Source organism: Ambystoma mexicanum, chromosome 4p (genome assembly GCF_040938575.1).
Source record: "Ambystoma mexicanum isolate Mex_15411 chromosome 4p, UKY_AmexF1_1, whole genome shotgun sequence".
Taxonomy (NCBI): Eukaryota; Metazoa; Chordata; class Amphibia; order Caudata; family Ambystomatidae; genus Ambystoma; species Ambystoma mexicanum.
Genome location: NC_090927.1, coordinates 845613895 through 845631257, shown reverse-complemented (window position 1 = coordinate 845631257; position 17363 = coordinate 845613895). Strand labels below are relative to the sequence as shown.

The 17363-nt window shown below is 47.3% G+C and overlaps 26 non-coding genes and 34 pseudogenes across 26 annotated transcripts; all 60 read left to right on the top strand.

Annotated features, from left to right (window-relative positions):
* Positions 1–19: 19 nt before the first annotated feature.
* On the top strand, positions 20–138 carry LOC138462112 (5S ribosomal RNA). The gene has a single exon (XR_011264715.1). It is a non-coding gene; the product is annotated as a 5S ribosomal RNA (ribosomal RNA).
* A 107-nt stretch (positions 139–245) lies between these two features.
* Positions 246–364, top strand: LOC138455683 (5S ribosomal RNA; annotated as a pseudogene).
* Positions 365–470: 106 nt separating this feature from the next.
* On the top strand, positions 471–579 carry LOC138458324 (5S ribosomal RNA; annotated as a pseudogene).
* A 106-nt stretch (positions 580–685) lies between these two features.
* LOC138455553 (5S ribosomal RNA) lies at positions 686–804 on the top strand (annotated as a pseudogene).
* A 106-nt stretch (positions 805–910) lies between these two features.
* LOC138462100 (5S ribosomal RNA) lies at positions 911–1029 on the top strand. Its single transcript, XR_011264703.1, has one exon. It is a non-coding gene; the product is annotated as a 5S ribosomal RNA (ribosomal RNA).
* A 727-nt stretch (positions 1030–1756) lies between these two features.
* LOC138464691 (5S ribosomal RNA) lies at positions 1757–1875 on the top strand. The gene has a single exon (XR_011267269.1). It is a non-coding gene; the product is annotated as a 5S ribosomal RNA (ribosomal RNA).
* A 106-nt stretch (positions 1876–1981) lies between these two features.
* LOC138454970 (5S ribosomal RNA) lies at positions 1982–2100 on the top strand. Its single transcript, XR_011261621.1, has one exon. It is a non-coding gene; the product is annotated as a 5S ribosomal RNA (ribosomal RNA).
* Positions 2101–2206: 106 nt separating this feature from the next.
* Positions 2207–2325, top strand: LOC138462510 (5S ribosomal RNA). Its single transcript, XR_011265106.1, has one exon. It is a non-coding gene; the product is annotated as a 5S ribosomal RNA (ribosomal RNA).
* A 106-nt stretch (positions 2326–2431) lies between these two features.
* LOC138460557 (5S ribosomal RNA) lies at positions 2432–2550 on the top strand. The gene has a single exon (XR_011263239.1). It is a non-coding gene; the product is annotated as a 5S ribosomal RNA (ribosomal RNA).
* Positions 2551–2656: 106 nt separating this feature from the next.
* On the top strand, positions 2657–2775 carry LOC138461717 (5S ribosomal RNA). Its single transcript, XR_011264324.1, has one exon. It is a non-coding gene; the product is annotated as a 5S ribosomal RNA (ribosomal RNA).
* Positions 2776–2881: 106 nt separating this feature from the next.
* On the top strand, positions 2882–3000 carry LOC138455755 (5S ribosomal RNA; annotated as a pseudogene).
* Positions 3001–3106: 106 nt separating this feature from the next.
* On the top strand, positions 3107–3215 carry LOC138456525 (5S ribosomal RNA; annotated as a pseudogene).
* Positions 3216–3321: 106 nt separating this feature from the next.
* LOC138461809 (5S ribosomal RNA) lies at positions 3322–3440 on the top strand. The gene has a single exon (XR_011264416.1). It is a non-coding gene; the product is annotated as a 5S ribosomal RNA (ribosomal RNA).
* A 727-nt stretch (positions 3441–4167) lies between these two features.
* LOC138464689 (5S ribosomal RNA) lies at positions 4168–4286 on the top strand. The gene has a single exon (XR_011267267.1). It is a non-coding gene; the product is annotated as a 5S ribosomal RNA (ribosomal RNA).
* A 106-nt stretch (positions 4287–4392) lies between these two features.
* Positions 4393–4501, top strand: LOC138458239 (5S ribosomal RNA; annotated as a pseudogene).
* A 106-nt stretch (positions 4502–4607) lies between these two features.
* LOC138457811 (5S ribosomal RNA) lies at positions 4608–4716 on the top strand (annotated as a pseudogene).
* Positions 4717–4822: 106 nt separating this feature from the next.
* LOC138460545 (5S ribosomal RNA) lies at positions 4823–4941 on the top strand. Its single transcript, XR_011263228.1, has one exon. It is a non-coding gene; the product is annotated as a 5S ribosomal RNA (ribosomal RNA).
* Positions 4942–5047: 106 nt separating this feature from the next.
* Positions 5048–5156, top strand: LOC138459357 (5S ribosomal RNA; annotated as a pseudogene).
* A 106-nt stretch (positions 5157–5262) lies between these two features.
* On the top strand, positions 5263–5381 carry LOC138464945 (5S ribosomal RNA). Its single transcript, XR_011267521.1, has one exon. It is a non-coding gene; the product is annotated as a 5S ribosomal RNA (ribosomal RNA).
* A 106-nt stretch (positions 5382–5487) lies between these two features.
* LOC138462088 (5S ribosomal RNA) lies at positions 5488–5606 on the top strand. The gene has a single exon (XR_011264691.1). It is a non-coding gene; the product is annotated as a 5S ribosomal RNA (ribosomal RNA).
* A 106-nt stretch (positions 5607–5712) lies between these two features.
* LOC138462471 (5S ribosomal RNA) lies at positions 5713–5831 on the top strand. Its single transcript, XR_011265067.1, has one exon. It is a non-coding gene; the product is annotated as a 5S ribosomal RNA (ribosomal RNA).
* A 106-nt stretch (positions 5832–5937) lies between these two features.
* LOC138460532 (5S ribosomal RNA) lies at positions 5938–6056 on the top strand. The gene has a single exon (XR_011263217.1). It is a non-coding gene; the product is annotated as a 5S ribosomal RNA (ribosomal RNA).
* A 106-nt stretch (positions 6057–6162) lies between these two features.
* LOC138455979 (5S ribosomal RNA) lies at positions 6163–6271 on the top strand (annotated as a pseudogene).
* A 106-nt stretch (positions 6272–6377) lies between these two features.
* On the top strand, positions 6378–6496 carry LOC138454637 (5S ribosomal RNA). The gene has a single exon (XR_011261305.1). It is a non-coding gene; the product is annotated as a 5S ribosomal RNA (ribosomal RNA).
* A 106-nt stretch (positions 6497–6602) lies between these two features.
* On the top strand, positions 6603–6711 carry LOC138459487 (5S ribosomal RNA; annotated as a pseudogene).
* A 106-nt stretch (positions 6712–6817) lies between these two features.
* LOC138455993 (5S ribosomal RNA) lies at positions 6818–6936 on the top strand (annotated as a pseudogene).
* A 106-nt stretch (positions 6937–7042) lies between these two features.
* LOC138456476 (5S ribosomal RNA) lies at positions 7043–7151 on the top strand (annotated as a pseudogene).
* A 106-nt stretch (positions 7152–7257) lies between these two features.
* Positions 7258–7376, top strand: LOC138456229 (5S ribosomal RNA; annotated as a pseudogene).
* Positions 7377–7839: 463 nt separating this feature from the next.
* On the top strand, positions 7840–7958 carry LOC138456376 (5S ribosomal RNA; annotated as a pseudogene).
* A 106-nt stretch (positions 7959–8064) lies between these two features.
* Positions 8065–8173, top strand: LOC138459838 (5S ribosomal RNA; annotated as a pseudogene).
* A 106-nt stretch (positions 8174–8279) lies between these two features.
* On the top strand, positions 8280–8388 carry LOC138457867 (5S ribosomal RNA; annotated as a pseudogene).
* A 106-nt stretch (positions 8389–8494) lies between these two features.
* LOC138459034 (5S ribosomal RNA) lies at positions 8495–8603 on the top strand (annotated as a pseudogene).
* Positions 8604–9056: 453 nt separating this feature from the next.
* LOC138464282 (5S ribosomal RNA) lies at positions 9057–9175 on the top strand. The gene has a single exon (XR_011266863.1). It is a non-coding gene; the product is annotated as a 5S ribosomal RNA (ribosomal RNA).
* A 106-nt stretch (positions 9176–9281) lies between these two features.
* On the top strand, positions 9282–9400 carry LOC138454961 (5S ribosomal RNA). The gene has a single exon (XR_011261612.1). It is a non-coding gene; the product is annotated as a 5S ribosomal RNA (ribosomal RNA).
* Positions 9401–9506: 106 nt separating this feature from the next.
* On the top strand, positions 9507–9625 carry LOC138456484 (5S ribosomal RNA; annotated as a pseudogene).
* A 463-nt stretch (positions 9626–10088) lies between these two features.
* On the top strand, positions 10089–10207 carry LOC138461671 (5S ribosomal RNA). Its single transcript, XR_011264279.1, has one exon. It is a non-coding gene; the product is annotated as a 5S ribosomal RNA (ribosomal RNA).
* A 106-nt stretch (positions 10208–10313) lies between these two features.
* Positions 10314–10432, top strand: LOC138455130 (5S ribosomal RNA). Its single transcript, XR_011261772.1, has one exon. It is a non-coding gene; the product is annotated as a 5S ribosomal RNA (ribosomal RNA).
* A 106-nt stretch (positions 10433–10538) lies between these two features.
* LOC138455223 (5S ribosomal RNA) lies at positions 10539–10657 on the top strand. The gene has a single exon (XR_011261864.1). It is a non-coding gene; the product is annotated as a 5S ribosomal RNA (ribosomal RNA).
* Positions 10658–10763: 106 nt separating this feature from the next.
* On the top strand, positions 10764–10882 carry LOC138461674 (5S ribosomal RNA). Its single transcript, XR_011264282.1, has one exon. It is a non-coding gene; the product is annotated as a 5S ribosomal RNA (ribosomal RNA).
* Positions 10883–10989: 107 nt separating this feature from the next.
* LOC138456228 (5S ribosomal RNA) lies at positions 10990–11108 on the top strand (annotated as a pseudogene).
* Positions 11109–11561: 453 nt separating this feature from the next.
* Positions 11562–11670, top strand: LOC138459489 (5S ribosomal RNA; annotated as a pseudogene).
* A 106-nt stretch (positions 11671–11776) lies between these two features.
* Positions 11777–11895, top strand: LOC138456246 (5S ribosomal RNA; annotated as a pseudogene).
* A 106-nt stretch (positions 11896–12001) lies between these two features.
* On the top strand, positions 12002–12120 carry LOC138461676 (5S ribosomal RNA). The gene has a single exon (XR_011264284.1). It is a non-coding gene; the product is annotated as a 5S ribosomal RNA (ribosomal RNA).
* A 106-nt stretch (positions 12121–12226) lies between these two features.
* LOC138456327 (5S ribosomal RNA) lies at positions 12227–12335 on the top strand (annotated as a pseudogene).
* Positions 12336–12830: 495 nt separating this feature from the next.
* On the top strand, positions 12831–12949 carry LOC138455525 (5S ribosomal RNA; annotated as a pseudogene).
* Positions 12950–13055: 106 nt separating this feature from the next.
* Positions 13056–13174, top strand: LOC138456575 (5S ribosomal RNA; annotated as a pseudogene).
* A 453-nt stretch (positions 13175–13627) lies between these two features.
* Positions 13628–13746, top strand: LOC138464934 (5S ribosomal RNA). The gene has a single exon (XR_011267510.1). It is a non-coding gene; the product is annotated as a 5S ribosomal RNA (ribosomal RNA).
* Positions 13747–13852: 106 nt separating this feature from the next.
* On the top strand, positions 13853–13970 carry LOC138455449 (5S ribosomal RNA; annotated as a pseudogene).
* Positions 13971–14076: 106 nt separating this feature from the next.
* Positions 14077–14185, top strand: LOC138459886 (5S ribosomal RNA; annotated as a pseudogene).
* Positions 14186–14291: 106 nt separating this feature from the next.
* On the top strand, positions 14292–14410 carry LOC138462654 (5S ribosomal RNA). The gene has a single exon (XR_011265249.1). It is a non-coding gene; the product is annotated as a 5S ribosomal RNA (ribosomal RNA).
* Positions 14411–14516: 106 nt separating this feature from the next.
* Positions 14517–14635, top strand: LOC138455496 (5S ribosomal RNA; annotated as a pseudogene).
* A 106-nt stretch (positions 14636–14741) lies between these two features.
* Positions 14742–14850, top strand: LOC138458011 (5S ribosomal RNA; annotated as a pseudogene).
* Positions 14851–14956: 106 nt separating this feature from the next.
* LOC138456080 (5S ribosomal RNA) lies at positions 14957–15065 on the top strand (annotated as a pseudogene).
* Positions 15066–15171: 106 nt separating this feature from the next.
* LOC138456480 (5S ribosomal RNA) lies at positions 15172–15280 on the top strand (annotated as a pseudogene).
* A 453-nt stretch (positions 15281–15733) lies between these two features.
* Positions 15734–15852, top strand: LOC138456375 (5S ribosomal RNA; annotated as a pseudogene).
* Positions 15853–15958: 106 nt separating this feature from the next.
* On the top strand, positions 15959–16067 carry LOC138459361 (5S ribosomal RNA; annotated as a pseudogene).
* A 106-nt stretch (positions 16068–16173) lies between these two features.
* Positions 16174–16282, top strand: LOC138457866 (5S ribosomal RNA; annotated as a pseudogene).
* Positions 16283–16388: 106 nt separating this feature from the next.
* On the top strand, positions 16389–16497 carry LOC138459032 (5S ribosomal RNA; annotated as a pseudogene).
* A 453-nt stretch (positions 16498–16950) lies between these two features.
* On the top strand, positions 16951–17069 carry LOC138464281 (5S ribosomal RNA). The gene has a single exon (XR_011266862.1). It is a non-coding gene; the product is annotated as a 5S ribosomal RNA (ribosomal RNA).
* Positions 17070–17175: 106 nt separating this feature from the next.
* Positions 17176–17294, top strand: LOC138454960 (5S ribosomal RNA). Its single transcript, XR_011261611.1, has one exon. It is a non-coding gene; the product is annotated as a 5S ribosomal RNA (ribosomal RNA).
* Positions 17295–17363: the final 69 nt, after the last annotated feature.

Genomic DNA, 17363 nt, shown 5'->3' with positions numbered 1-17363 from the left:
AAAACTCACTAGGCCCAGAGCCTACGGCCACACCACACTGAATGCGCCCGATCTCGTCTGATCTCGGAAGCTAAGCAGTGTCGGGCCTAGTTAGTACCTGGATGGGAGACCGCCTGGGAATACCAGGTGCTGTAGGCTTTTTTTGTGCTCCAAGTTCAGGAAGTGAGCCATTTCTAAATTGCCTTTCAAAACTGCAAGGTCTAGCCGACTAGATGCTTAAAAGTACAAAACTAACTAGGCCCAGAGCCTACGGCCACACCACACTGAATGCGCCCAATCTCGTCTGATCTCGGAAGCTAAGCAGTGTCGGGCCTAGTTAGTACCTGGATGGGAGACAGCCTTGGAATACCAGGTGCTGTAGGCTTTTTTGTGCTCCAAGTTCAGGAAGTGAGCCATTTCTCAATTGCCTTTCAAAACTGCAAGGTCTAGCCGACTAGATGCTTAAAAGTACAAAACTCACTAGGCCCAGAGCCTACGGCCACACCACACTGAATGCGCCCAATCTAGGAAATTAAGCAGTGTCGGGCCTAGTTAGTACCTGGATGGGAGACCGCCTGGGAATACCAGGTGCTGTAGGCTTTTTTGTGCTCCAAGTTCAGGAAGTGAGCCATTTCTCAATTGCCTTTCAAAACTGCAAGGTCTAGCCGACTAGATGCTTAAAAGTACAAAACTCACTAGGCCCAGAGCCTACGGCCACACCACACTGAATGCGCCCGATCTCGTCTGATTTCGGAAGCTAAGCAGTGTCACGCCTAGTTAGTACCTGGATGGGAGACCACCTGGGAATACCAGGTGCTGTAGGCTTTTTTGTGCTCCAAGTTCAGGAAGTGAGCCATTTCTCAATTGCCTTTCAAAACTGCAAGGTCTAGCCGACTAGATGCTTAAAAGTACAAAACTCACTAGGCCCAGAGCCTACGGCCACACCACACTGAATGCGCCCGATCTCGTCTGATCTCGGAAGCTAAGCAGTGTCGGGCCTAGTTAGTACCTGGATGGGAGACCGCCTGGGAATACCAGGTGCTGTAGGCTTTTTTGTGCTCCAAGTTCAGGAAGTGAGCCATTTCTCAAATGCCTTTCAAAACTGCAAGGTCTAGCCGACTAGATGCTTAAAAGTACAAAACTCACTAGGCCTACAGCCACACCACACTGAATGCGCCTGATCTCGGAAGCTAAGCAGTGTCGGGCCTAGTTAGTACACCAAACTGAATGCGCCTGATCTCGGAAGCTAAGCAGTGTCGGGCCTAGTTAGTACCTGGATGGGAGACCGCCTGGGAATACCAGGTGCTGTAGGCTATTTTGTGCTCCATGATTAGTAATTGCGCAACTTCTCAATTACTTTTCAAATTTGCTATGTTTCCAAAATAATTGTATCCCGTTTTATAGCGGAAATGTTGGACAACATCATGAGGGCTGGAGCTACCTTTTTACATAGAATTAGCATACAGGTAGTGTGTTCATGGGTAATAAATCGACTTTCACATGTAATGCAGTACAGAGAATATTGAGTCCTTCAAGAGGCATGAAAGAAAACCATTATTGTGTTGATTGTTCTCTCCACCTCCCTGCAACAGACACAGGATGGATGAATTAAAGTTATCCTACCAGACATAGGAGTCCTGAATGGGCCCACCAGTCTTATATATCTCGCCTGATAGAGCCTGATCGACCGATGAGCGTGGTATCATGTTGCAAGTGGCTGCATGGCTTAGCTTACTAAATGCAAATGCATAAGAGTAATATTCTTAGCATTCCTAGAGCCTACGGCCACACCACACTGAATGCACCCGATCTCGTTTGATCTCGGAAGTTAAGCAGTGTCAGGCCTAGTTAGTACCTGGATGGGAGACTGCCTGGGAATACCAGGTGCTGTAGGCTTTTTTGTATTCCAAGTTCAGGAAGTGAGCCATTTCTCAATTGCTTTTCAAAACTGCAAGGTCTAGCTGACTAGATGCTTAAAAGTACAAAACTCACTAAGCCCAGAGCCTACGGCCACACCACACTGAATGCGCCCGATCTCATCTGATCTCGGAAGCTAAGCAGTGTCGGGCCTAGTTACTACCTGGATGGGAGACCGCCTAGGAATACCAGGTGGTGTAGGCTTTTTTGTGCTCCAAGTTCAGGAAGTGAGCCATTTCTCAATTGACTTTCAAAACTACAAGGTCTAGCTGACTAGATGCATAAAAGTACAAAACTCACTAGGCCCAGAGCCTACGGCCACACCACACTGAATGCGCCCGATCTCGTCTGATCTCGGAAGCTAAGCAGTGTCGGGCCTAGTTAGTACCTGGATGGGAGACTGCCTGGGAATACCAGGTGCTGTAGGCTTTTTTGTACTCCAAGTTCAGGAAGTGAGCCATTTCTCAATTGCCTTTCAAAACTGCAAGGTCTAGCTGACTAGATGCTTAAAAGTACAAAACTCACTAGGCCCAGAGCCTACGGCCACACCACACTGAATGCGCCCGATCTCGTCTGATCTCGGAAGCTAAGCAGTGTTGGGCCTAGTTAGTACCTGGATGGGAGACCGCCTGGGAACACCAGGTGCTGTAGGCTTTTTTGTGCTCCAAGTTCAGGAAGTGAGCCATTTCTCAATTGCCTTTCAAAACTACAAGGTCTAGCTGACTAGATGCATAAAAGTACAAAACTCACTAGGCCCAGAGCCTACGGCCACACCACACTTAATGCGCCCGATCTCGTCTGATCTCGGAAGCTAAGCAGTGTCGGGCCTAGTTAGTACCTGGATGGGAGACCGCCTGGGAATACCAGGTGCTGTAGGCTTTTTTGTGCTCCAAGTTCAGGAAGTGAGCCATTTCTCAATTGCCTTTCAAAACTGCAAGGTCTAGCCGACTAGATGCTTAAAAGTACAAAACTCACTAGGCCCAGAGCCTACGGCCACACCACACTGAATGCGCCCAATCTCGTCTGATCTCGGAAGCTAAGCAGTGTCGGGCCTAGTTAGTACCTGGATGGGAGACAGCCTCGGAATACCAGGTGCTGTAGGCTTTTTTGTGCTCCAAGTTCAGGAAGTGAGCCATTTCTCAATTGCCTTTCAAAACTGCAAGGTCTAGCCGACTAGATGCTTAAAAGTACAAAACTCACTAGGCCCAGAGCCTACGGCCACACCACACTGAATGCGCCCAATCTAGGAAGTTAAGCAGTGTCGGGCCTAGTTAGTACCTGGATGGGAGACCGCCTGGGAATACCAGGTGCTGTAGGCTTTTTTGTGCTCCAAGTTCAGGAAGTGAGCCATTTCTCAATTGCCTTTCAAAACTGCAAGGTCTAGCCGACTAGATGCTTAAAAGTACAAAACTCACTAGGCCCAGAGCCTACGGCCACACCACACTGAATGCGCCCGATCTCATCTGATTTCGGAAGCTAAGCAGTGTCGGGCCTAGTTAGTACCTGGATGGGAGACCGCCTGGGAATACCAGGTGCTGTAGGCTTTTTTGTGCTCCAAGTTCAGGAAGTGAGCCATTTCTCAATTGCCTTTCAAAACTGCAAGGTCTAGCCGACTAGATGCTTAAAAGTACAAAACTCACTAGGCCTACAGCCACACCACACTGAATGCGCCTGATCTCGGAAGCTAAGCAGTGTCGGGCCTAGTTAGTACACCAAACTGAATGCGCCTGATCTCGGAAGCTAAGCAGTGTCGGGCCTAGTTAGTACCTGGATGGGAGACCGCCTGGGAATACCAGGTGCTGTAGGCTATTTTGTGCTCCATGATTAGTAATTGCGCAACTTCTCAATTACTTTTCAAATTTGCTATGTTTCCAAAATAATTGTATCCCGTTTTATAGCGGAAATGTTGGACAACATCATGAGGGCTGGAGCTACCTTTTTACATAGAATTAGCATACAGGTAGTGTGTTCATGGGTAATAAATCGACTTTCACATGTAATGCAGTACAGAGAATATTGAGTCCTTCAAGAGGCATGAAAGAAAACCATTATTGTGTTGATTGTTCTCTCCACCTCCCTGCAACAGACACAGGATGGATGAATTAAAGTTATCCTACCAGACATAGGAGTCCTGAATGGGCCCACCAGTCTTATATATCTCGCCTGATAGAGCCTGATCGACCGATGAGCGTGGTATCATGTTGCAAGTGGCTGCATGGCTTAGCTTACTAAATGCAAATGCATAAGAGTAATATTCTTAGCATTCCTAGAGCCTACGGCCACACCACACTGAATGCACCCGATCTCGTTTGATCTCGGAAGTTAAGCAGTGTCAGGCCTAGTTAGTACCTGGATGGGAGACTGCCTGGGAATACCAGGTGCTGTAGGCTTTTTTGTATTCCAAGTTCAGGAAGTGAGCCATTTCTCAATTGCTTTTCAAAACTGCAAGGTCTAGCTGACTAGATGCTTAAAAGTACAAAACTCACTAAGCCCAGAGCCTACGGCCACACCACACTGAATGCGCCTGATCTCGGAAGCTAAGCAGTGTCGGGCCTAGTTAGTACCTGGATGGGAGACCGCCTAGGAATACCAGGTGGTGTAGGCTTTTTTGTGCTCCAAGTTCAGGAAGTGAGCCATTTCTCAATTGCCTTTCAAAACTACGAGGTCTAGCTGACTAGATGCATAAAAGTACAAAACTCACTAGGCACAGAGCCTACGGCCACACCACACTGAATGCGCCTGATCTCGGAAGCTAAGCAGTGTCGTGCCTAGTTAGTACCTGGATGGGAGACCGCCTGGGAATACCAGGTGCTGTAGGCTTTTTTGTACTCCAAGTTCAGGAAGTGAGCCATTTCTCAATTGCCTTTCAAAACTGCAAGGTCTAGCTGACTAGATGCTTAAAAGTACAAAACTCACTAGGCCCAGAGCCTACGGCCACACCACACTGAATGCGCCCGATCTCGTCTGATCTCGGAAGCTAAGCAGTGTTGGGCCTAGTTAGTACCTGGATGGGAGACCGCCTGGGAACACCAGGTGCTGTAGGCTTTTTTGTGCTCCAAGTTCAGGAAGTGAGCCATTTCTCAATTGCCTTTCAAAACTGCAAGGTCTAGCCGACTAGATGCTTAAAAGTACAAAACTCACTAGGCACAGAGCCTACGGCCACACCACACTGAATACGCCCGATCTCGGAAGCTAAGTAGGGTCGGGCCTAGTTAGTACCTGGATGGGAGACCGCCTAGGAATACCAGGTGGTGTAGGCTTTTTTGTGCTCCAAGTTCAGGAAGTGAGCCATTTCTCAATTGCTTTTCAAAACTGCAAGGTCTAGCTGACTAGATGCTTAAAAGTACAAAACTCACTAAGCCCAGAGCCTACGGCCACACCACACTGAATGCGCCCGATCTCATCTGATCTCGGAAGCTAAGCAGTGTCGGGCCTAGTTAGTACCTGGATGGGAGACCGCCTAGGAATACCAGGTGGTGTAGGCTTTTTTGTGCTCCAAGTTCAGGAAGTGAGCCATTTCTCAATTGCCTTTCAAAACTACAAGGTCTAGCTGACTAGATGCATAAAAGTACAAAACTCACTAGGCACAGAGCCTACGGCCACACCACACTGAATGCGCCCGATCTCGTCTGATCTCGGAAGCTAAGCAGTGTCGGGCCTAGTTAGTACCTGGATGGGAGACCGCCTGGGAATACCAGGTGCTGTAGGCTTTTTTGTACTCCAAGTTCAGGAAGTGAGCCATTTCTCAATTGCCTTTCAAAACTGCAAGGTCTAGCTGACTAGATGCTTAAAAGTACAAAACTCACTAGGCCCAGAGCCTACGGCCACACCACACTGAATGCGCCCGATCTCGTCTGATCTCGGAAGCTAAGCAGTGTTGGGCCTAGTTAGTACCTGGATGGGAGACCGCCTGGGAATACCAGGTGCTGTAGGGTTTTTTGTACTCCAAGTTCAGGAAGTGAGCCATTTCTCAATTGCCTTTCAAAACTGCAAGGTCTAGCTGACTAGATGCTTAAAAGTACAAAACTCACTAGGCCCAGAGCCTACGGCCACACCACACTGAATGCGCCCGATCTCGTCTGATCTCGGAAGCTAAGCAGTGTTGGGCCTAGTTAGTACCTGGATGGGAGACCGCCTGGGAACACCAGGTGCTGTAGGCTTTTTTGTGCTCCAAGTTCAGGAAGTGAGCCATTTCTCAATTGCCTTTCAAAACTGCAAGGTCTAGCCGACTAGATGCTTAAAAGTACAAAACTCACTAGGCCCAGAGCCTACGGCCACACCACACTGAATGCACCCGATCTCGGAAGCTAAGCAGGGTCGGGCCTAGTTAGTACCTGGATGGGAGACCGCCTGGGAATACCAGGTGCTGTAGGCTTTTTTGTATTCCAAGTTCAGGAAGTGAGCCATTTCTCAATTGCCTTTCAAAACTGCAAGGTCTAGCCGACTAGATGCTTAAAAGTACAAAACTCACTAGGCCCAGAGCCTACGGCCACACCACACTGAATGCGCCCGATCTCGTCTAATCTTGGAAGCTAAGCAGTGTTGGGCCTAGTTAGTACCTCGATGGGAGACCGCCTGGGAACACCAGGTGCTGTAGGCTTTTTTGTGCTCCAAGTTCAGGAAGTGAGCCATTTCTCAATTGCCTTTCAAAACTGCAAGGTCTAGCCGACTAGATGCTTAAAAGTACAAAACTCACTAGGCCCAGAGACTACGGCCACACCACACTGAATGCGCCCAATCTCGGAAGCTAAGCAGGGTCGGGCCTAGTTAGTACCTGGATGGGAGACTGCATGGGAATACCAGGTGCTGTAGGCTTTTTTGTATTCCAAGTTCAGGAAGTGAGCCATTTCTCAATTGCCTTTCAAAACTGCAAGGTCTAGCCGACTAGATGCTTAAAAGTACAAAACTCACTAGGCCCAGAGCCTACGGCCACACCACACTGAATGCGCCCGATCTCGTCTGATCTCGGAAGCTAAGCAGTGTCAGGCCTAGTTAGTACGTGGATGGGAGACAGCCTCGGAATACCAGGTGCTGTAGGCTTTTTTGTGCTCCAAGTTCAGGAAGTGAGCCATTTCTCAATTGCCTTTCAAAACTGCAAGGTCTAGCCGACTAGATGCTTAAAAGTACAAAACTCACTAGGCCCAGAGCCTACGGCCACACCACACTGAATGCGCCCGATCTAGGAAGTTAAGCAGTGTCGGGCCTAGTTAGTACCTGGATGGGAGACCGCCTGGGAATACCAGGTGCTGTAGGCTTTTTTGTGCTCCAAGTTCAGGAAGTGAGCCATTTCTCAATTGCCTTTCAAAACTGCAAGGTCTAGCCGACTAGATGCTTAAAAGTACAAAACTCACTAGGCCCAGAGCCTACGGCCACACCACACTGAATGCGCCCAATCTCGTCTGATCTCGGAAGCTAAGCAATGTCAGGCCTAGTTAGTACCTGGATGGGAGACCGCCTGGCAATACCAGGTGCTGTAGGCTATTTTGTGCTCCATGATTAGTAATTGCGCAACTTCTAAATTACTTTACAAATTTGGTATGTTTCCAAAATAATTGTATCCCGTTTTATAGCGGAAATGTTGGACAACATCATGAGGGCTGGAGCTACCTTTTTACATAGAATTAGCATACAGGTAGTGTGTTCATGGGTAATAAATCGACTTTCACATGTAATGCAGTACAGAGAATATTGAGTCCTTCAAGAGGCATGAAAGAAAACCATTATTGTGTTGATTGTTCTCTCCACCTCCCTGCAACAGACACAGGATGGATGAATTAAAGTTATCCTACCAGACATAGGAGTCCTGAATGGGCCCACCAGTCTTATATATCTCGCCTGATCGAGCCTGATCGAGCGATGAGCGTGGTATCATGTTGCAAGTGGCTGCATGGCTTAGCTTACTAAATGCAAATGCATAAGAGTAATATTCTTACCATTCGTAGAGCCTATGGCCACACCACACTGAATGCACCCGATCTCCTCTGATCTCGGAAGTTAAGCAATGTCAGCCCTAGTTAGTACCTGGATGGGAGACCGCCTCGGAATAGCAGGTGCTGTAGGCTTTTTTGTGCTCCAAGTTCAGGAAGTGAGCCATTTCTCAATTGCCTCTCAAAACTGCAAGGTCTAGCCGACTAGATGCTTAAAAGTACAAAACTCACTAGGCCCAGAGCCTACGACCACACCACACTGAATGCGCCTGATCACAGAAGCTAAGCAGTGTCATGCCTAGTTAGTACCTGGATGGGAGACCGCCTGGGAATACCAGGTGCTGTAGGCTTTTTTGTGCTCCAAGTTCAGGAAGTGAGCCATTTCTCAATTACCTTTCAAAACTGCAAGGTCTAGCCGACTAGATGCTTAAAAGTACACAACTCACTAGGCCCAAAGCCTATGGCCACACCACACTGAATGCGCCCGATCTCGGAAGCTAAGCAGTGTCGGGCCTAGTTAGTACCTGGATCGGAGACCGCCTGGGAATACCAGGTGCTGTAGGCTTTTTTGTACTCCAAGTTCAGGAAGTGAGCCATTTCTCAATTGCCTTTCAAAACTGCAAGGTCTAGCCGACTAGATGCTTAAAAGTACAAAACTCACTAGGTCCAGAGCCTACGGCCACACCACACTGAATGTGCCTGATCTCGGAAGCTAAGCAGTGTCGGGCCTAGTTAGTACCTGGATGGGAGACTGCCTGGGAATACCAGGTGATGTAGGCTATTTTGTGCTCCATGATTAGTAATTGCGCAACTTCTCAATTACTTTTCAAATTTGGTATGTTTCCAAAATAATTGTATCCCGTTTTATAGCGGAAATGTTGGACAACATCATGAGGGCTGGAGCTACCTTTTTACATAGAATTAGCATACAGGTAGTGTGTTCATGGGTAATAAATCGACTTTCACATGTAATGCAGTACAGAGAATATTGAGTCCTTCAAGAGGCATGAAAGAAAACCATTATTGTGTTGATTGTTCTCTCCACCTCCCTGCAACAGACACAGGATGGATGAATTAAAGTTATCCTACCAGACATAGGAGTCCTGAATGGGCCCACCAGTCTTATATATCTCGCCTGATCGAGCGATGAGAGTGGTATCATGTTGCAAGTGGCTGCATGGCTTAGCTTACTAAATGCAATTGCATAAGAGTAATATTCTTAGCATTCCTAGAGCCTATGGCCACACCACACTGAATGCACCCGATCTCCTCTGATCTCGGAAGTTAAGCAGTGTCAGGCCTAGTTAGTACCTGGATGGGAGACCGCCTGGGAATACCAGGTGCTGTAGGCTTTTTTGTGCTCCAAGTTCAGGAAGTGAGCCATTTCTCAATTGCCTTTCAAAACTGCAAGGTCTAGCCGACTAGATGCTTAAAAGTACAAAACTCACTAGGCCCAGAGCCTACGGCCACACCACACTGAATGCGCCCGATTTCGTCTGATCTCAAAAGCTAAGCAGTGTCGGGCCTAGTTAGTACCTGGATGGGAGACCGCCTGGGAATACCAGGTGCTGTAGGCTTTTTTGTGCTCCAAGTTCAGGAAGTGAGCCATTTCTCAATTGCCTTTCAAAACTGCAAGGTCTAGCCGACTAGATGCTTAAAAGTACAAAACTCACTAGGCCCAGAGCCTACGGCCACACCACACTGAATGCGCCCAGTCTCATCTGATCTCGGAAGCTAAGCAATGTCAGGCCTAGTTAGTACCTGGATGGGAGACCGCCTGGCAATACCAGGTGCTGTAGGCTATTTTGTGCTCCATGATTAGTAATTGCGCAACTTCTCAATTACTTTTCAAATTTGGTATGTTTCCAAAATAATTGTATCCCGTTTTATAGCGGAAATGTTGGACAACATCATGAGGGCTGGAGCTATCTTTTTACATAGAATTAGCATACAGGTAGTGTGTTCATGGGTAATAAATCGACTTTCACATGTAATGCAGTACAGAGAATATTGAGTCCTTCAAGAGGCATGAAAGAAAACCATTATTGTGTTCATTGTTCTCTCCACCTCCCTGCAACAGACACAGGATGGATGAATTAAAGTTATCCTACCAGACATAGGAGTCCTGAATGGGCCCACCAGTCTTATATATCTCGCCTGATCGAGCCTGATCGAGCGATGAGCGTGGTATCATGTTGCAAGTGGCTGCATGGCTTAGCTTACTAAATGCAAATGCATAAGAGTAATATTCTTAGCATTCCTAGAGCCTACGGCCACACCACACTGAATGCACCCGATCTCGTCTGATCTCGGAAGTTAAGCAGTGTCAGGCCTAGTTAGTACCTGGATGGGAGACCGCCTGGGAATACCAGGTGCTGTAGGCTTTTTTGTGCTCCAAGTTCAGGAAGTGAGCCATTTCTCAATTGCCTTTCAAAACTGCAAGGTCTAGCCGACTAGATGCTTAAAAGTACAAAACTCACTAGGCCCAGAGCCTACGGCCACACCACACTGAATGCGCCCGATCTCCTCTGATCTCAGAAGCTAAGCAGTGTCGGGCCTAGTTAGTACCTGGATGGGAGACCCCCTGGGAATACCAGGTTCTGTAGGCTTTTTTGTACTCCAAGTTCAGGAAGTGAGCCATTTCTCAATTGCCTTTCAAAACTGCAAGGTCTAGCCGACTAGATGCTTAAAAGTACAAAACTCACTCGGCCCAGAGCCTACGGCCACACCACACTGAATGCGCCCGATGTCGTCTGATCTCGGAAACTAAGCAGTGTCGGGCCTAGTTAGTACCTGGATGGGAGACCGCCTGGGAATACCAGGTGCTGTAGGCTTTTTTGTGCTCCAAGTTCAGGAAGTGAGCCATTTCTCAATTGCCTTTCAAAGCTGCAAGGTCTAGTTGACTAGATGCTTAAAAGTACAAAACTCACTAGGCCCAGAGCCTACGGTCACACCACACTGAATACGCCCGATCTCGTCTGATCTCGGAAGCTAAGCAGTGTCGGGCCTAGTTAGTACCTGGATGGGAGACCGCCTGGGAATACCAGGTGCTGTAGGCTTTTTTTGTGCTCCAAGTTCAGGAAGTGAGCCATTTCTCAATTGCCTTTCAAAACTGCAAGGTCTAGCCGACTAGATGCTTAAAAGTACAAAACTCAGTAGGCCCAGAGCCTACGGCCACACCACACTGAATGCGCCCAATCTCGTCTGATCTCGGAAGCTAAGCAATGTCAGGCCTAGTTAGTACCTGGATGGGAGACCGCCTGGCAATACCAGGTGCTGTAGGCTATTTTGTGCTCCATGATTAGTAATTGCGCAACTTCTCAATTACTTTTCAAATTTGGTATGTTTCCAAAATAATTCTATCCCGTTTTATAGCGGAAATGTTGGACAACATCATGAGGGCTGGAGCTACCTTTTTACATAGAATTAGCATACAGGTAGTGTGTTCATGGGTAATAAATCGACTTTCACATGTAATGCAGTACAGAGAATATTGAGTCCTTCAAGAGGCATGAAAGAAAACCATTATTGTGTTGATTGTTCTCTCCACCTCCCTGCAACAGACACAGGATGGATGAATTAAAGTTATCCTACCAGACATAGGAGTCCTGAATGGGCCCACCAGTCTTATATATCTCGCCTGATCGAGCGATGAGCGTGGTATCATGTTGCAAGTGGCTGCATGGCTTAGCTTACTAAATGCAAATGCATAAGAGTAATATTCTTAGCATTCCTAGAGCCTACGGCCACACCACACTGAATGCGTCTGATCTCGGAAGTTAAGCAGTGTCAGGCCTAGTTAGTACCTGGATGGGAGACTGCCTCGGAATACCAGGTGCTGTAGGCCTTTTTGTGCTCCAAGTTCAGGAAGTGAGCCATTTCTCAATTGCCTTTCAAAACTGCAAGGTCTAGCCGACTAGATGCTTAAAAGTACAAAACTCACTAGGCCCAGAGCCTACGGCCACACCACACTGAATGCGCCCGATCTCGTCTGATCTCAGAAACTAAGCAGTGTCGGGCCTAATTAGGACCTGGATGGGAGACTGCCTGGGAATACCAGGTGCTGTAGGCTTTTTTGTACTCCAAGTTCAGGAAGTGAGCCATTTCTCAATTGCCTTTCAAAACTGCAAGGTCTAGCCGACTAGATGCTTAAAAGTACAAAACTCACTAGGCCCAGAGCCTACGGCCACACCACACTGAATGCGCCCGATCTCATCTGATCTCGGAAGCTAAGCAGTGTCGGGCCTAGTTAGTACCTGGATGGGAGATCGCCTGGGAATACCAGGTGCTGTAGGCTTTTTTGTGCTCCAAGTTCAGGAAGTGAGCCATTTCTCAATTGCCTTTCAAAACTGCAAGGTCTAGCCGACTAGATGCTTAAAAGTACAAAACTCACTAGGCCCAGAGCCTATGGCCACACCACACTGAATGCGCCTGATCTCGGAAGCTAAGCAGTGTCGGGCCTAGTTAGTACCTGGATGGGAGACCGCCTGGGAATACCAGGTGCTGTAGGCTATTTTGTGCTCCATGATTAGTAATTGCGCAACTTCTCAATTACTTTTCAAATTTGGTATGTTTTATTGCGCAACTTCTCAATTACTTTTCAAATTTGGTATGTTTCCAAAATAATTCTATCCCGTTTTATAGCGGAAATGTTGGACAACATCATGAGGGCTGGAGCTACCTTTTTACATAGAATTAGCATACAGGTAGTGTGTTCATGGGTAATAAATCGACTTTCACATGTAATGCAGTACAGAGAATATTGAGTCCTTCAAGAGGCATGAAAGAAAACCATTATTGTGTTGATTGTTCTCTCCACCTCCCTGCAACAGACACAGGATGGATGAATTAAAGTTATCCTACCAGACATAGGAGTCCTGAATGGGCCCACCAGTCTTATATATCTCGCCTGATCGAGCGATGAGCGTGGTATCATGTTGCAAGTGGCTGCATGGCTTAGCTTACTAAATGCAAATGCATAAGAGTAATATTCTTAGCATTCCTAGAGCCTATGGCCACACCACACTGAATGCACCCGATCTTGTCTGATCTTGGAAGTTAAGCAGTGTCAGGCCTAGTTAGTACCTGGATGGGAGACTGCCTGGGAATACCAGGTGCTGTAGGCTTTTTTGTGCTCCAAGTTCAGGAAGTGAGCCATTTCTCAATTGCCTTTCAAAACTGCAAGGTCTAGCCGACTAGATGCTTAAAAGTACAAAACTCAGAAGGCCCAGAGCCTACGGCCACACCACACTGAATGTGCCCAATCTCGTCTGATCTCGGAAGCTAAGCAATGTCAGGCCTAGTTAGTACCTGGATGGGAGACCGCCTGGCAATACCAGGTGCTGTAGGCTATTTTGTGCTCCATGATTAGTAATTGCGCAACTTCTCAATTACTTTTCAAATTTGGTATGTTTCCAAAATAATTGTATCCCGTTTTATAGCGGAAATGTTGGACAACATCATGAGGGCTGGAGCTACCTTTTTACATAGAATTAGCATACAGGTAGTGTGTTCATGGGTAATAAATCGACTTTCACATGTAATGCAGTACAGAGAATATTGAGTCCTTCAAGAGGCATGAAAGAAAACCATTATTGTGTTGATTGTTCTCTCCACCTCCCTGCAACAGACACAGGATGGATGAATTAAAGTTATCCTACCAGACATAGGAGTCCTGAATGGGCCCACCAGTCTTATATATCTCGCCTGATCGAGTGATGAGCGTGGTATCATGTTGCAAGTGGCTGCATGGCTTAGTTTACTAAATGCAAATGCATAAGAGTAATATTCTTAGCATTCCTAGAGTCTACGGCCACACCACACTGAATGCACCTGATCTTGTCTGATCTCGGAAGTTAAGCAGTGTCGGGCCTAGTTAGTACCTGGATGGGAGACCGCTTGGGAATACCAGGTGCTGTAGGCTTTTTTGTACTCCAAGTTCAGGAAGTGAGCCATTTCTCAATTGCCTTTCAAAACTGTAAGGTCTAGCCGACTAGATGCTTAAAAGTACAAAACTCACTAGGCCCAGAGCCTACGGCCACACCACACTGCATGCGCCGATCTCGTCTGATCTCGGAAGCTAAGCAGTGTCAGGCCTAGTTAGTACCTGGATGGGAGACCGCCTGGGAATACCAGGTGCTGTAGGCTTTTTTGTGCTCCAAGTTCAGGAAGTGAGCCATTTCTCAATTGCCTTTCAAAACTGCAAGGTCTAGCCGAATAGATGCTTAAAAGTACAAAACTCACTAGGCCCAGAGCCTACGGCTACACCACACTGAATGCGCCCGATCTAGGAAGCTAAGCAGTGTCAGGCCTAGTTAGTACCTGGATGGGAGACGGCCTGGGAATGCCAGGTGCTGTAGGCTTTTTTGTACTCCAAGTTCAGGAAGTGAGCCATTTCTCAATTGCCTTTCAAAACTGCAAGGTCTAGCCGACTAGATGCTTAAAAGTACAAAACTCACTAGGCCCAGAGCCTACGGCCACACCACACTGAATGCGCCCGATCTCGTCTGATCTCGGAAGCTAAGCAGTGTCGGGTCTAGTTAGTACCTGGATGGGAGACCGCCTGGGAATACCAGGTGCTGTAGGCTTTTTTGTACTCCAAGTTCAGGAAGTGAGCCATTTCTCGAATGCCTTTCAAAACTGCAAGGTCTAGCTGACTAGATGCTTAAAAGTACAAAACTCACTAGGCCCAGAGCCTACGGCCACACCACACTGAATGCGCCCGATCTTGTCTGATCTCAGAAGCTAAGCAGTGTCGGGCCTAGTTAGTACCTGGATGGGAGACCGCCTGGGAATACCAGATGCTGTAGGCTTTTTTGTACTCCAAGTTCAGGAAGTGAGACATTTCTCAATTGCCTTTCAAAACTGCAAGGTCTAGCCGACTAGATGCTTAAAAGTACAAAACTCACCAGGCCCAGAACCTACGGCCACACCGCACTGAATGCGCCTGATCTCGGAAGCTAAGCAGTGTCGGGCCTAGTTAGTACCTGGATGGGAGACTGCCTGGGAATACCAGGTGCTGTAGGCTTTTTTGTGCTCCAAGTTCAGGAAGTAAGCCATTTCTCAATTGCCTTTCAAAACTGCAAGGTCTAGATGACTAGATGCTTAAAAGTACAAAACTCACTAGGCCCAGAGCCTACGGCCACACCACACTGAATGCACCCGATCTCGGAAGCTAAGCAGTGTCGGGCCTAGTTAGTGCCTGGATGGGAGACCGCCTGGGAATACCAGGTGCTGTAGGCTTTTTTGTGCTCCAAGTTCAGGAAGTGAGCCATTTCTCAATTGCCTTTCAAAACTGCAAGGTCTAGCCGACTAGATGCTTAAAAGTACAAAACTCACTAGGCCCAGAGCCTACCGCCACACCACACTGAATGCACCTGATCTCGGAAGCTAAGCAGTGTCGGGCCTAGTTAGTACCTGGATGGGAGACCACCTGGGAATACCAGGTGCTGTAGGCTATTTTGTGCTCCATGATTAGTAATTGCGCAACTTCTCAATTACTTTTCAAATTTGGTATGTTTCCAAAATAATTGTATCACGTTTTATAGCCGAAATGTTGGACAACATCATGAGGGCTGGAGCTACCTTTTTACATAGAATTAGCATACAGGTAGTGTGTTCATGGGTAATAAATCGACTTTCACATGTAATGCAGTACAGAGAATATTGAGTCCTTCAAGAGGCATGAAAGAAAACCATTATTGTGTTGATTGTTCTTTCCATCTCCCTGCAACAGACACAGGATAGATGAATTAAAGTTATCCTACCAGACATAGGAGTCCTGAATGGGCCCACCAGTCTTATATATCTCGCCTGATCGAGCGATGAGCGTGGTATCATGTTGCAAGTGGCTGCATGGCTTAGCTTACTAAATGCAAATGCATAAGAGTAATATTCTTACCATTCGTAGAGCCTATGGCCACACCACACTGAATGCACCCGATCTCCTCTGATCTCGGAAGTTAAGCAATGTCAGCCCTAGTTAGTACCTGGATGGGAGACCGCCTCGGAATAGCAGGTGCTGTAGGCTTTTTTGTGCTCCAAGTTCAGGAAGTGAGCCATTTCTCAATTGCCTCTCAAAACTGCAAGGTCTAGCCGACTAGATGCTTAAAAGTACAAAACTCACTAGGCCCAGAGCCTACGACCACACCACACTGAATGCGCCTGATCTCAGAAGCTAAGCAGTGTCATGCCTAGTTAGTACCTGGATGGGAGACCGCCTGGGAATACCAGGTGCTGTAGGCTTTTTTGTGCTCCAAGTTCAGGAAGTGAGCCATTTCTCAATTACCTTTCAAAACTGCAAGGTCTAGCCGACTAGATGCTTAAAAGTACAAAACTCACTAGGCCCAAAGCCTATGGCCACACCACACTGAATGCGCCCGATCTCGGAAGCTAAGCAGTGTCGGGCCTAGTTAGTACCTGGATCGGAGACCGCCTGGGAATACCAGGTGCTGTAGGCTTTTTTGTACTCCAAGTTCAGGAAGTGAGCCATTTCTCAATTGCCTTTCAAAACTGCAAGGTCTAGCCGACTAGATGCTTAAAAGTACAAAACTCACTAGGTCCAGAGCCTACGGCCACACCACACTGAATGTGCCTGATCTCGGAAGCTAAGCAGTGTCGGGCCTAGTTAGTACCTGGATGGGAGACTGCCTGGGAATACCAGGTGATGTAGGCTATTTTGTGCTCCATGATTAGTAATTGCGCAACTTCTCAATTACTTTTCAAATTTGGTATGTTTCCAAAATAATTGTATCCCGTTTTATAGCGGAAATGTTGGACAACATCATGAGGGCTGGAGCTACCTTTTTACATAGAATTAGCATACAGGTAGTGTGTTCATGGGTAATAAATCGACTTTCACATGTAATGCAGTACAGAGAATATTGAGTCCTTCAAGAGGCATGAAAGAAAACCATTATTGTGTTGATTGTTCTCTCCACCTCCCTGCAACAGACACAGGATGGATGAATTAAAGTTATCCTACCAGACATAGGAGTCCTGAATGGGCCCACCAGTCTTATATATCTCGCCTGATCGAGCGATGAGAGTGGTATCATGTTGCAAGTGGCTGCATGGCTTAGCTTACTAAATGCAATTGCATAAGAGTAATATTCTTAGCATTCCTAGAGCCTATGGCCACACCACACTGAATGCACCCGATCTCCTCTGATCTCGGAAGTTAAGCAGTGTCAGGCCTAGTTAGTACCTGGATGGGAGACCGCCTGGGAATACCAGGTGCTGTAGGCTTTTTTGTGCTCCAAGTTCAGGAAGTGAGCCATTTCTCAATTGCCTTTCAAAACTGCAAGGTCTAGCCGACTAGATGCTTAAAAGTACAAAACTCACTAGGCCCAGAGCCTACGGCCACACCACACTGAATGCGCCCGATTTCGTCTGATCTCAAAAGCTAAGCAGTGTCGGGCCTAGTTAGTACCTGGATGGGAGACCGCCTGGGAATACCAGGTGCTGTAGGCTTTTTTGTGCTCCAAGTTCAGGAAGTGAGCCATTTCTCAATTGCCTTTCAAAACTGCAAGGTCTAGCCGA